This window comes from Nuphar pumila, chromosome 3, assembly GCF_984573655.1.
Source record: "Nuphar pumila chromosome 3, dmNupPumi1.hap1.1, whole genome shotgun sequence".
Classification (NCBI taxonomy): domain Eukaryota; kingdom Viridiplantae; phylum Streptophyta; class Magnoliopsida; order Nymphaeales; family Nymphaeaceae; genus Nuphar; species Nuphar pumila.
In genome coordinates, this window is record NC_143251.1 from 99500850 (window position 1) to 99515091 (window position 14242).

Here is a 14242-nt window from a genome sequence, read left to right on the forward strand (position 1 = left end):
CGCCTTGCTCCGCATATCGCCACGCAGGTTCAACACCTGAAATCCCCATTAAACGGGGTCAGAACCACTGATGGTCTGGTAAGTAGGCAAACACCTATCTATTCTACTCAAGTAAATGCATAGACCACTCAGGGTCGCAGTTCGTAATACGACGCTCAAGCCTTCATGACTTAGCGTATATCGCAAAAGCCTCATCAGGGCTATGAGTTGAACATCCACGCAAGTCTTCATGACTTCGCATAAGCCTCTTCAGGGCTGTGAGTTAGAATAACCGCTTAAGTCTTTACGACATAGCCTTGACATCCTCAGAGTCACGAATGGATGTCTAGCTCAAGCTTTTATGCTTGGCACATCCGTATCCTACGAATCTAAGGACAGCTCTCCGAGCTTCACTTAGTCGTACGGATATCAATGGGGTTCTTTCACAATCGGTACAGTAGTATACCGACCATGACAACTTCACAAAGGTTATGCAGGACTGACTCAACAACGTCATCCACTCATACATTCAAAGTAGCACTGTACCTAAGCTAATGCTTTGTTTCGATAATTGCACCTCCCCCTGGGCTTAGGGGACTCATATCTGGGCGACAACGCGACGATCTGGGGGTTGATTATTCTATGTATTTTAGATACCCCAGAGGCCTGTTGACCCCATCCCCCTAGTAGGACGGTACAGCATACCGGAAGAGATCCTTACTAGGTATCCGAATGCATTCTGCTACTGCAGTAGTTGGGTTCAATCCTTAGATATTTAAGGATAATCACGACCTCCATACCTCTGAGTGACGAAGGCCATCAATGAACTCTATCAGGTTTAGGTGAAATATATGTCAGTCAAGGCTGCGCCATCACCGTCTTCCTCGGTGAGAAATTCTGAAAAGGGCCTGCCGGTCTTACAATTACTTGACGAACATTGCATGCCTATAGGGCAGCCTTTGAGAAGTATGTACCCGACCCCAATCAACCACACAGTTTTCACCGTGGAACAAAGGTTTTATTCATATGCATGCTTAACTCTGCTCTCGGCACTTCGGCCTTGACGAGCACTTCACCTCTTTCGGTGGAAACAACACACTCCGGCTCAGCGGCCCTTACGAGTCTGGTTGTTTGATAATTCTCAATGAGCATGCACATGACTCGATCTCTACGGATCGGCTACTCGGCGTATTTTTACGCAACGAGTTCAGGACCTTGTCAAGGCGCTACCATTACTTTGGCGCAACGGTCTTACAAGTATGGTGCCCTTGCAGGTGCCAGGGAGATGAGTCATTCTGACATCGTTCCAACAAAGGACATCATTGTGCCACTTAACTGGTTCTGGCAGCTCTTCTGCCATCCATTTTGTCAACACCTTCTCTACTCTACCGGCAGTGGTGCGACGAACCTTTCTACATCGTAGAAGGCGTTCCATAACTGGGTAGCACTTCTGCTACGTTCTTTATGAGCCATTCTTTAGCTCCTTCAGGAATTTCAGCAGCACTTCCTCTTTTTAACGGAGAAAGCGTGCGTTTTCTTTTATACATTTCAGCGGCATCTTCCCTCTTTGGTGGAAAATTGCTACGCTTAACTCGGGAAATGGATGCGCACCGTTGTGCGTACTTTGCATCCATCAAGGTTGCAGGAACCTTGGGCCATAGCCAGGCCATACGTAATTGATTTAGTCTTTACGTAAAGAGCATTTTGCCAAAAGGGGAAGCCTTTCCAATAGGGGCTTCATTCGTCAAGCAGAATCTTGTACGAGGAGCGGTAAGGGAATCGCATGGGCGATTTTGGAGTTGATCTTCATTTGAACGCTCACTTACGCGCCATATATGTAATATAAGCAGAAGCCTGTGCTTTATACAGCGGCGGCGTAAAGGAAATGCATATACTATTGTTCAGGGTGTGTAACTGAACGAAATATTCTACATATATAACAAAACAGAAGCCTTGGCATCGTTCGACGCGATGGCGTAAGTAAATACATTGCAGAAAGCAGAAGCCTTGGCATCGTTCGACGCGACGACGTAAGTAAATGCATAATCGGAAGTGCTTTAATCGGAAGTACAGAAAACAGGGAGCCTTGGCATCATACGACGCGACGGCAAAGGTAAATTACATGGCCTGTGCGATATAAGACGCGTCGGCAGAATCAGCAGATATACACCTAGATCTGTATCCAACGATAGTTACGAGGCGAGCGAGTGAACACCGAAGTGTCCTAGAGGGCTCAACCAAGAACTAGGGTGAGATACTATTTTGAAGAACGCATATACTGCGTATTCGAACATATATATCCAACGATAGTTACGAGGCGAGCGCGTGAACACCGAAGCGTCCTAGAGGGCTCAACCAAGAACTAAAGCAAGATACTACTTCAAAAAGTATATGCTATATACAAACAATCAAATACTTGAGAGAGATGGTTTAATGAAGCGAACTTACTTTAAATCATGGAAGAAACGACTCCGGGTTGCTTCTTTGGCTTCGAGCCTTCCTTCGAGAGGTCAGACTAAGTCAGATGAAGCTGACTTAGTTGAGAAAGAGGTAGAGTAGGTCAAGCTACTCAACCTAAGTGGTTTGAACCAAACAGGGTTCGGTCCAAGTCAACTGGGTTCAGCAGGTTCGAACTCAGCTCAAGTGGGTTAAGTCTGGGTTCAGAAATCCAAACCAAAAGTTGGACCAAAAGGGACTTTGACTTTGACTTCCAACCCAACTAGGTTCAAGTCAAGTCAACTGGGTTTGAGCTAGGTCAGGTGGGTTCAGACCTAGGTCAGGTGGGTTAGGACCAGGTCAGGCAGGCTTAGGCTAAGTCAGGCAGGTTCAGACCAAGCCAGGTGGGCTAGGCTAGGTAGGGGAGGTTTGGGAAAAGGAGGATCGAGAGAGGGGTTGGCGATTTTTAGAGAGAGGGGGGCTCCTCTATTTATAGGTTCTGAAACTTGGGCCCCAAGTTTCAGAATCGCCTCTTTACCCCTTGGCTTTTTAGAAATCCAACTTGATCTTATCCATCTGACTGTTTGATCTTATCCATCTGACTGTTTGATCTTATCCAGAAGGAATATTCTATGGAATATTCCCTAGAAGGTTCTGGAATATTCTAGAATATTCTAGAATATTTTCTGAGGAATATTTCTGTGGGTCCCACCAATATTTTTGCAGGTCCTGCAAAAAAGTTGAGTTTTCGGCATTTATTTCTGAAAAATTCTGAGTAGGCCATTATCTTCGTATTGATGCAACTAAGAAAGTTGGCTCGCAGGAATCCTTTGATTTTATTCAGGTAGGAAGTTATGGCTTCTAGAGTGTTTGAGCATATATTCGTGAAGATACGAATATCCTAAGTATATTTGGATCGCAGGAATCAGTTTGATTTTCTTTACGATAAAAATGCTATTTTTCACTGGAAAAATGCCTCAGGAATTTATTCAGAGTTTATCTGAAAAATTGCAGGTCTTACAGGTATGGTGTCAGTGTGGATACACAGAGATGTGGTGGTAGTGTGTTTTTGGAAGGTGAGGGTTATGCTTAGTGAATACAACAGTTTCTATGTATTATGCAATGCAGAAAATGGAGCCACAATATATGGGCTGCAAGTCCTTGACCTAATGTTAAATACAAATGTTAGCAGACAAACGTCCATTAGTGGCTGAAATGTGCAGATAAACTGATGGAAAATTGACTCTGGTAAGTCTAGGTTGTAGTGGGCATCTTGAATTGGATCCTATATGGTCAACTGGTGTCATGGTGTTAGATCAAAAGCTACAGATATACATTATAAAGCCTTGGAATTATCCACAATACATTTAACTGTAAAATTTCTATTTTTGTTATGATAGGGCTGATTTTAATATCCCAGCCATCTGTGCTCTACCAAGAAATCTTTACAAGTGGTCTCATGTCCTAGGTATATTCCTAGACAGCAGAGCCCATCTCTCTCCATCCATGGAGTTCTTTGACCCAGAGCAAATTGTACAACAGCCTTAGCAGGAAGCATTACCCATCAATCACACAGAATATTGCATAAACCAAAGAAACGACTACATATAATATACAACCCACAGGCTTATGATAACATGAATGAGCTCATGCAAAATGACTTCTCACGGTAGTATTGCTCTTTCCTTGGCAGCCAAGGCATTTAGCCTTTGAAATTCACCCAGCCATAGCCTATCAGGCCATGAGCATAACTGGATAGCCCAGAGAGAACTAGCGTCGGCAATGAAAACTTTGCCGTTAATATGAATATTCAATATTGATATTCTAGACAGAGAGATAAAGGGGAAACTGCAGATATTTGAAGGAATGCAAGGATAAACCAAATAGATCAATGAGTGAAACAAAATGTTGTAGACAAATAAGATGACGCTGAACAGAAGAAACCAATGTATGAGATTGATAAATCAAAGGAGCTGGGTGATTTCAAATGATTCCATCACAACGTATCAAATAAATGAACAAAACAACTTAAATGGCTAGATGCAACAGAATGACATCAACGAATGAACTAAAAGAACTGAAGACTAAAAAAAATGAACAAACTGCAGAAAATAAAAGAGAACAATAATAATACTAGATCCAAATAGCAATTATAATTATTTAAAACAAAATTTTAAGTAGACTAGAATCTAAAAGAAAAGTATAGAGAAAACGAGTTTGCTGGTGAGCAATTATGCGAATCATGGCCATAAAATGATATGATGCTGTGTGAAAAGGATTCACGCTAGGCACATAATGCTGATGCCGCCTGCTATAAATAGAATTAATAAAAATACTGAAAATGGAAAAGAAATCATGAGACAGAGAAACGAGAATGCTCATATGACAAAATGGCAATGAAGCCACGGACTATGGATCTTATGAAACAATTACAGAAGAATGCAGTCGTAAAAAAAAAAAAAAAACGATTCATAAAGGGATGAAGAAAACATGAATCCGAAAAAAAAGGAAATCAATCGACTGAAAGAAAAGAAAAGAAAGAAAATAAATAACAAAATATAGTGTTACGAAGGAAAACACAAATTTATAATAAACAACATGAGCCAAGGGTTATTACGACAATGAATTGAGCATAGCACGAACTTGAAAGCAAAACTAAAGGGGCTCAAGGAGGAATTAACAAAGAGGAGAAGATGTGGGATAAATCCCTATTAAATGTTGCAATGAGAGGGTCGAATCTGCTATGCACAGATCGAGCCCTGCTCTAATGCCAAGATACGTAGGGCCGAAAATATAAGGGTATTAGGTTTTTATGAGAAATGAAAACAGAAGGAAGTTACAAAGAAATGAGAAGGGAAGGGAATGAAGGGCTTACCTTCCTTCGAACAACAGCAGAGGTCTTGAGAGAAATCCTTCCTTATTTTTATTTGCAATGGAGTTTCCCTATTGATTGATTCGATCGGTTGTTGCTGTCTTCTTGAAAATTCGGGGCCGGATCGACCTTTCTCCAACTGTGTGAAGATGGATGGATGGATGGCTGCCATAGGAGGGTTGAAGGTAGAAAGATGGGTGATGGGTTTTTGTAGAGGAAGCTTGGTGATGGATCGATGCTTGCCGGAAAATGTATGCCTCAGAAGATCAGGAGATGATCGGTATCCCTTTTTCTTTTTCTCCCCCCTTTCTTTTCTCTGCGTCGCTCTTTTTATAGGGGAAAAAGATGGTTCGAGAAGGAGCCTCCTTCGGTTGCAGATCGATGGCTGAGGTGAAAAGGTTGTGCGCCGTTGGCGATTGAAGGTGGAGAAATGGAGTGTGCCAGGCCGTTGGCGATTGAGGGTTTATGATGGATCGATCGGGGGAAGAAGAGGATCGGAGGGTGGAGGCCATGGATGCTTCCAGAGGAAGGAACGCACATGGAGGCGTGCAATTTTTTGATGATGGACGAAGGAGAAGGGCGATAGAGGCAATCGGAGGGTTTATTTGTGAGAATTTTTTATTTTTCCAAAAAGAGGCTCTCTTTAACAAAGTTTTTCATAAAAATGTTTTAAAAATGATTTTTTTTAGCAAAATCGAATTTAAAAAGTTTAAACTCATTCGTTTTTCTTGAAATTTTCCATTCTTTTTTTTTTTTGGGTTTTTGTTTTATTTTTCAATTTTTTTTTTGTATTTTTAGAATAAAATCCTAAAGTTTTACGAGAAATCAAAGATTAAACTAATTTTTTTTGTGTTTTTTTTTTTTTTTGCAAAAATATTTACAAAAGGAAATTTTTCTGAAAATTTTAAAGCTATTTTGAGAAAATTTCTTCTGAAACGGGTTTGGATCCGGTTTTTGAGGAAATATGGATTTAAGATCCAGGATTCGGATCCGAAATTGATTTTGAACACACTAATGTGAAATTTAATTCAGAAAATCTGAAGAATGACTAAAATTTAGTTTTGAAATTGTTTTGATTTTCTTAGAAGATGGAGTCAGGGGCAAAAGGGTCATTTTTACAAGGCTTTTGAAAAATTTGGGGTGTTCACAGATGCCCCTCTTTGCTACTAAGCCGGTTGAGAGCCGAGCATAGTGGCAAAGACAACACTCCAAATTTTGAAAATGCCCCAGTCAGCAGGTCTAAACTGGGTGTGGAAGAATTATTTTGAAAATATGGTTTTTCAGGCTTTGAAACCTTATCCTGAATGGTTTTGGGGAGACGCAATCCTCACAAATGATATGATTGAGTAGAAAATGAGGAAATCGTGATGGGACTTTAGGTGGAAATTCTGAAATGGTGGAGAATGAGAATTTTGATCAGGTCTCATGGGTGAGACCAGATACTCTTATCGGAATGATTCAGGTTTAGCCCTTAACCTGGATGGGACAAAAATATATAAAGATGAATTTGAAATGAGGAAAGGAATACACAGGGACCTTGATGGGACATTTTGGAAAACGCCTTGTGAAATGAAGCCCGAGTATGATCCTTTCTTTGGATGAATGTATGAAGTATGGGTCCCTTGATGGGAAGAATTATGGTGGGACTGGAAGAAAACATCTCGTGAAAAAATGAGGAATCTCATTGGAATGTGACTCAGGTTTAACCCAAACCTGTAAGGAAGATACCTCGCGAAGCGAGGTTCCGAGTTAACTCTTAATCTGGATAGGAAATCTACCATACGAGCTTCTCAAAAATGAAGAAAGCAGGATGGGACCTTCAGAATTTGGACGAACAAATCCGAGAGGGTTTTTTGCGAAAGGAGGAAATATAAAGTCCCTAAAGCTTTGAAAAGGGGAAGAAATTGGGCGTCTCATTTGCTGAGACTGAAATGGCTTTTGAAATCAAAGAATCTTTCACAAATGGTTCAGGTTTGACCCTTATCCATGAGTGGGGGCATCCATACGGAATTCGTTAATGAGAAAAACTGTGATGGGACAGGAAGAGATACTTTCTTCAGAGGTAACTCTTCTTGGAAATATAAACAACTCTAGGTTGCATCAAAATGGATATTGAATGTTTATTTTATTCTTGGAATAGCTAGAAAATTTTGCCAATAAGATAAAATTGTAGTTGATTCAAACGTTTGGAAGGGTGCACGTATGAGCAAAAGATATTCTCTCTTTTACCTAGAGTATTTCCTCTAATGAGGTTAACTCCTCAGTTATAAGAGTCAAATTCAAAATTTTGGCACTGGTGATTTTCTTCAAGAAAGCTATCCATTTCCCTGATATGAGAATAGAAGAAATATTCTTAATTTCATAAAAGCAGAAAACGAAGAGATATTGATAAAAGAATTTTGCATGAGAAAAGATGACTTCTGGCAACTTCGGCAGTTTGATATCTGGGTGTTTTCCCACGATGATCTGTTTGCACTCTTTTTGAGTCATTGGGCTTTCTCGGGTTTTTCTCATCATCTTTCATTTGGATGTCCTGACTTTTTCTTTTTTTCAGGGAAGGGCACGTCACAAACTCCTTCATCTTGGAGATGCTCAGATCCTTCTTTTATCTCAGGGGTTCTATTGATCTCACTGGCTCAAAAGGTCTTTAGATGATAGCAGAAATCAAATATCTTTTAGGGTTTGTTGGTCGGGTCATCACACTCACCTTCATCTCGACGGTGATCTGAACTTTCCCTGGAAGGATCCGTCACAAACTCTGTCATCTTGGAGATGTTTCAAATCTTCTTTGGCCCCCGGGGGTCTACTTGCTTAATTCGCCTTCATCTTGACGACAATTGAGAGATCCCTTTTGCGGATATTTGATTACAACTTTTAAACGAAAATGAGAAGATATTGGGTTGAGTGGATTCTTTTTATATCTCAAGATATTTCCACTGCCTGATTGTCAGAAAGTCATTTTAAAACATGCGTCATAGCTAAGATCAATATCAATTCGCTTCTGGCTTTTCTACGTCATTGAAGATTTCTTTCAGTGATCATATCGAGGACATTTTTTACATCCTTTTGGTTGATCAACAGGAAAAGATTTGAATTTTACCTCTTTTCGCAAAAAGTTTCACCTTTTGGAAGGAAGTACTGGAGGTAATATGAGAAAATTCTCTTTGTGCAGTAAGAATATTTAGAATCAATAAATGCTTTTAGCAAATTGACAAAGTTTTCACGAATCTCTTGTGAAATAATCATTCAATATAGATTTTGATGAGACACTTAGCTGTAATTTAAAGAAATGGTGTAAGAATCAGACTTTAGAAAACTGAACGGATGAAATACATTAGGTTTTGGAAATACCGACCAGTTTATGAGAAACTGGATTTTTGATAATCCCGACCAGTGAAAACACTGGATTTCAAATCCCGACCAGTGAAAAATACTGGATTTCAAATCCCGACCAGTTATGAAAACTGGATTTCAAATCTCGACCAGTGAAAAATACTGGATTTCAAATCCCGACCAGTTATGACAACTGGATTTCAAATCTCGACCAGTGAAAAATACTGGATTTTAAATCCCGACCAGTGAAAAATACTGGATTTTAAATCCCGACCAGTGAAAAATGCTGGATTTTAAACTCCAACCAGTTATGACAACTGGATTTCAAATCCCGACCAGTTATGAAAGCTGGATTTCAAATCCCGACCAGTGAAAAATACTGGATTTCAAATCCCGACCAGTTATGACAACTGGATTTTAAATCCCGACCAGTTATGAAAACTGGATTTCAAATCCCGACCAGTTATGAAAACTGGATTTCAAAATATGAAGGATTTATCTTGATGGTTTGAAAATGATTGAACTTGAGAAATTATATCCCGAGGGTTGATGAGATTCTGAAGATATTGCAACCAGAGGTTGGGGGACTGATAAAATTGTGAGATTGAAAAACTTGAAGGTTTTGAAAATGATAGGATTGAGAAGTCGCACCCTAAGGGTTTGATCTTTTGGAATACACGGCCAGCGAGAGCTAGATCTTTTGGAATACAGGACCAACGAGATGTTGGATCTTCTTGAAATACATGACCAACGAGATGCTGGATCTTTTGGAAATACATGACCAGCGAGATGCTGGATCCTTTGGAAATACATGACCGGCAAAAGCTGGATCTTTTGAAAATACATGAAGTTTTGAGAGATTTGAGTCAGAACTTGAATTTAGAAGGAGAAAGGTCTTTGGTCAGAAGACTGATTTTAGAAGGTTACCGGTGTGAGAACCGGATTTTCCAAATGAGCTCAATTTTGAGAAATAACCAGTGCGAGAGTTGGGTTTTGAAGATAGGCTAGATTTTCAAAATGAGTTTTTAGAAGATAATTCAGGATTTATCCCCTTATCCTGAATGGGGGAAATAATAAAGAGAATACCTCATTGAAAGGAGGCATCAGGTTTATTCCTTAACCTGAAGGGGTATTTCGAAGATAAAAGTAGAGGAAATTTTAATAAGATTGGAAAATTTGTTAAAACTTGTCATAAGCGAGCATTTAGCTTGGTGTAAATCTGATCAAAGCAAAATGAATCAAATGAAAATAAAGATCACAAGATCAATTAAGAATTAACAAAATTTTGAGGAAAAGAACTTTCGTCTAATCCTGCCTGCATATGATGAGAAAGATTTTTATGAATTAAAATAAAATACCCAGTATCATGGAGAAGAATGTAAGAATTGATAGAAGATCATTATTTTTATTGAAATGGCTCTTTGAATAGTACAAGAGATTTTTGAATGAAAATTCTAAGTATAAAATTTCTTCAAATGCAGAGCATTGATGGGATCTGGCATCTCCACTCCATCTGCGTTGATTAGGCGATACGAATTGCGAGGCAAAGCTTCATTAACCACATAGGGGCCTTCCCAATTGGGTGACCACTTGCCCCGTGGTCGATGCTTGAGATGAGCTGTCGATCTGAGCACCAAATCGTTAACTCGAAATTTTCTCTCAATGACGGACTTGGCATAGTGTCGAGCTATCCTCTGTCGATAAGCTTGAGCGTGCTCTGCTGCTTTGAGCCTCTTTTCATCCAGTAAATCTAGCTGCACCAATCTCTGTTGTTGATACTGATCAAGTGGCAATTCTATGAGAGAAGCGAATTTGAGAGCGGGCTTTTGGATATGGAGAGGTAACACCACTTCAGTCCCGTAAACAGGTTCTGAAGGAGTGGCATTAGTCGGGGTCCGAATGGTGGTCCGATATGCCCAAAGTGCGTCATGAATTTTCTCATGCCAGTCTCGACCTGTATTCACAGTCCTTTCCAAAATACGGATCAAAATTTTATTGGTGGCCTCTGCTTGGCCATTCCCTTGAGGATAATAAGGAGCTGAGAAATGATGGAAAATTCTGAATTTAGAACAGAAGGTTTTCATTCTCTCATTTTTAAAATGGGTTCCATTGTCTGAGACGATATCATATGGTATGTCGAAGCGGCAAAGAATGTTTTTGTGAATGAAAGAAACCACATGGCGGCCTTCTACTGTGCGTAGAGTAACAACTTCAACCCATTTCGTGAAATACTCTGTCGCAGCGAGGAAGTATTTGTGGCCGTTGGAAGCAGAAGGAGTAATCGGGCCGACGACGTCAAAAGCCCACATAGAAAATGGCCAAGGAGAAACAACTGATTGTAGATATGCGGCCGGAGCATGAATATAAGGTGCGTGCAATTGGCACTTGACGCACTTCTTCACAAATCTATGACAGTCCTGCTGCATGGTATTCCAATAGTACCCTGCTCGAACGATCTGTTTGACGAGAGTTTGATAGCCGACATGGCCACCACAAATCCCTTCATGCGCCTCTTGGATAACTTCCAAAGCTTCTTCTTTGTCTAAGCATCTTGAATACTCAGAACTGAATCCACGGCGGTAGAGGATATTGGCGAGAATGAAATATCGGGTAGACATACGCTGAATTGCACGTTGCTCCCTTTTTGGCATCTCTGGTGGAAATTCACCAGTCTCAATGAAATTCTTGATATCTTGATACCAAGGCTTCTCCTTCTGATTGACCTGGTTTACTTGCATATTTGAATCGAACGCGGGGTGTTCAAGTCTGCCAATTTCAAAAGACCGACATGATTCACCACTTTTGAAGGACAGAATGGAGCCCAGACTGGCTAAACCATCAGCTATCTGATTATGCTCTCTTCTGATGTGACTGAGCTGAAATTCTTCGAAGCTGTCCACAAGAGCTAAGACGATCTTCTGATACGGAATCAATTTTGGATCTTTTACTTGCCATTCAGTGTTAACTTGACTGACAACAAGTAGGGAATCACCAAAGGCATGTACTCTTTTGACATCAAAATTTTGCAAGATTTTGAGGCCTTGTATTAGAGCTTCATACTCGGCCATATTATGAGTGCATTGGAAACCAAGCTTGAGAGAATAATGGATCATTTCTTTTTCTGGAGTGATTAACAAGACTCCAATCCTGATGCCAGACATGTTTTTAGAGCCATCGAAGAACAAGTTCCAAACTGGGGGCTGTTGGACATTACAGATGTGCTCGTCAGGAAAATCATCTTCTGTTTTAATTTCTTCTATCAGAGGGAAATCTGCCAACTGATCTGCGATCGCTTGGCCCTTAATCGACTTTTGAGAAACATACTCTAAGTCATATTGCATCAGCAGGACTTGCCACTTTGCGATTCGTCCAGTGAGAAAAGGTTGTTCAAGAATGTATCTGAGCGGATTGAGCTTTGAAAGAAACTTAATTTCAGAAGCCAACAAGTAATGTCTCAATTTCTGGCACATCCAGACCAGAGCCAGACAAGTTTTCTCCATCTGAGAATACTTCTTTTCATAATCAATGAATGTTTTGCTCACGTAGTAGATGGCGTGCTCTATCAAACTGCCTTCTTCATACTAAGCGAGGAATCCACCACAGGCATTCTGATTGACTGAAATATATAGTAAGAGAGGCTTTCCCAGCTTTGGCGGCTTCAAAACTGGTGGATTGAGGAGATATTGCTTGATGCGCTCAAACGAGAGTTGGCATTCTGATCCCCATTCGAATTTAACTCCTTTTCTTAGCAAATGGTTAAAAGGCTCACATCTCATAGCCAAATTGGAGATGAACCTGCGAATAGACTGAATACGCCCTTGAAGACTTCGCAATTCTCTCAGATTAGTTGGAGGCGGCATGTCAATAATGGCTTTCGCTTTAGCCGGATCCACTTCGATCCCTTTCTTGCTGATGATGAAGCCGAGCAGTTTGCCAGACTCTACTCCAAAAACACATTTCTGAGGGTTAAGTCTCAATTTGTAAAGAATAAGTCTTTCGAAAACTTGACTAAGAGCATCAAGGTGATCCTCTTCTTCTTTAGACTTAACCAAAATGTCATCCACATATGCATCCATATTCTTGTGCATTTGATCGTGGAAAATGACGGCCATCGCCCTTTGATAGGTTGCCCCGGCATTCTTGAGCCCAAATGGCATCACCGTATAACAAAAGGTTCCCCATGGGGTAGTAAATGAAGTCTTTGACTGATCACGAACGACCAACTTAATCTGATTATAACCTGAATATCCGTCCATGAAAGAAAACATGGCATGACCCGTTGTGCTATCGATCAACAGGTCAATATTAGGAAGTGGATAATCATCTTTCGGGGTGGCTTTATTTAGATCCCTGAAATCGATGCAAATCCGAACTTTTCCGTTCTTTTTAGGGACTGCCACGATATTTGCCAACCAATCTGGGTAATCAATGGTTCGGATAAAGCCTGCTTTTAGCAAATCTTCAAGTCCTTCCTTGACTTGCTGCTCAATTCGAGGGTCTAATTTCCTCAGTTTCTGCTTGATTGGTCTGGCCTCTGGTTTCAACTTGAGTCGATGCTCAACCAGCTTGATATCCAATCCTGGCATATCTTCGTAAGTCCAGGTGAATACTTCTTGATGTTTTTTGAGGAATTGGATGAGTCTAGCCTTTTCAGTTTCGCTTAGACTCAACCCGATTTTGAGAATTTTTGGATCATCTTCTGACCCAATGTTAATATCCTCAGTTGGATCTTGAACCAAAGATGATGGTTCATCCTGCTTCTGAATGTGAGCAAATTCTGGCAAATCTTGAATAGTGGAATCAAATTCAGCTGGCTCTTCAGTCTGTTCCGCTGTCTGACTGACCTCTGCTCTGTCTTTCATCTCAAGAAACCTTGCCAATTTTAGATACTTGGGATTGATAACAAATCTTGTCATTGATTTAAGAGTTAAGGGTCCTGTAAATGCCAAAAAGAGATTGTTTTTGAGAGAAAGTACGAGCCAAATCAAATTTTTGTATAAGTAAAGAACAATGACATAGACAAAATATAAGAAGAAATGATAGATGCTCAAAATGTGAAGAGAAAGTTGATCTTTCATTGATTGGAAATGAAGTATTTACAAGACATTGACAAAAGACGGGATCATGCTGTCCCTACAAGATTTAAACAAAGAAACAAGAGCAGAAAAAAGCAGGAAAACTAAGGCATCATCTCTTCATTGGCTTCCTTTGACGAAAACTGTCTTTTTGCCGGAATCCTGGCCGGTGAACCCCAACCCTGAATTGTCCGCATGCTGAGCTGGAATGATGGGCTCGATCATGCCGTCTTCATCTTTTCCCATGCCTCGGAATGGCTGGTATCCGTGTTTGATCAACAGATCGAATCCTTTTCTTACTTTAGAAAACTGAGGAAATAAGGGATGATCTTTGAAGGAGGTGTAATTGATGCGTCCTCCTAGTTTGAAGAAACAAGGTCCCTGCCATTGGACCGTGGCTGCAACGTTTTCCTCTTCCATGACATCTTTCAGCTTCAGCATCTCTAGACTATCACTGGGATTAATTTCCTCTACCTCCCAAATGCTAGGAATGTCTGTTGTAAATGTGGGACGAGGGATCATAGGCTGTGGCAGCCTTTCTTCAGGG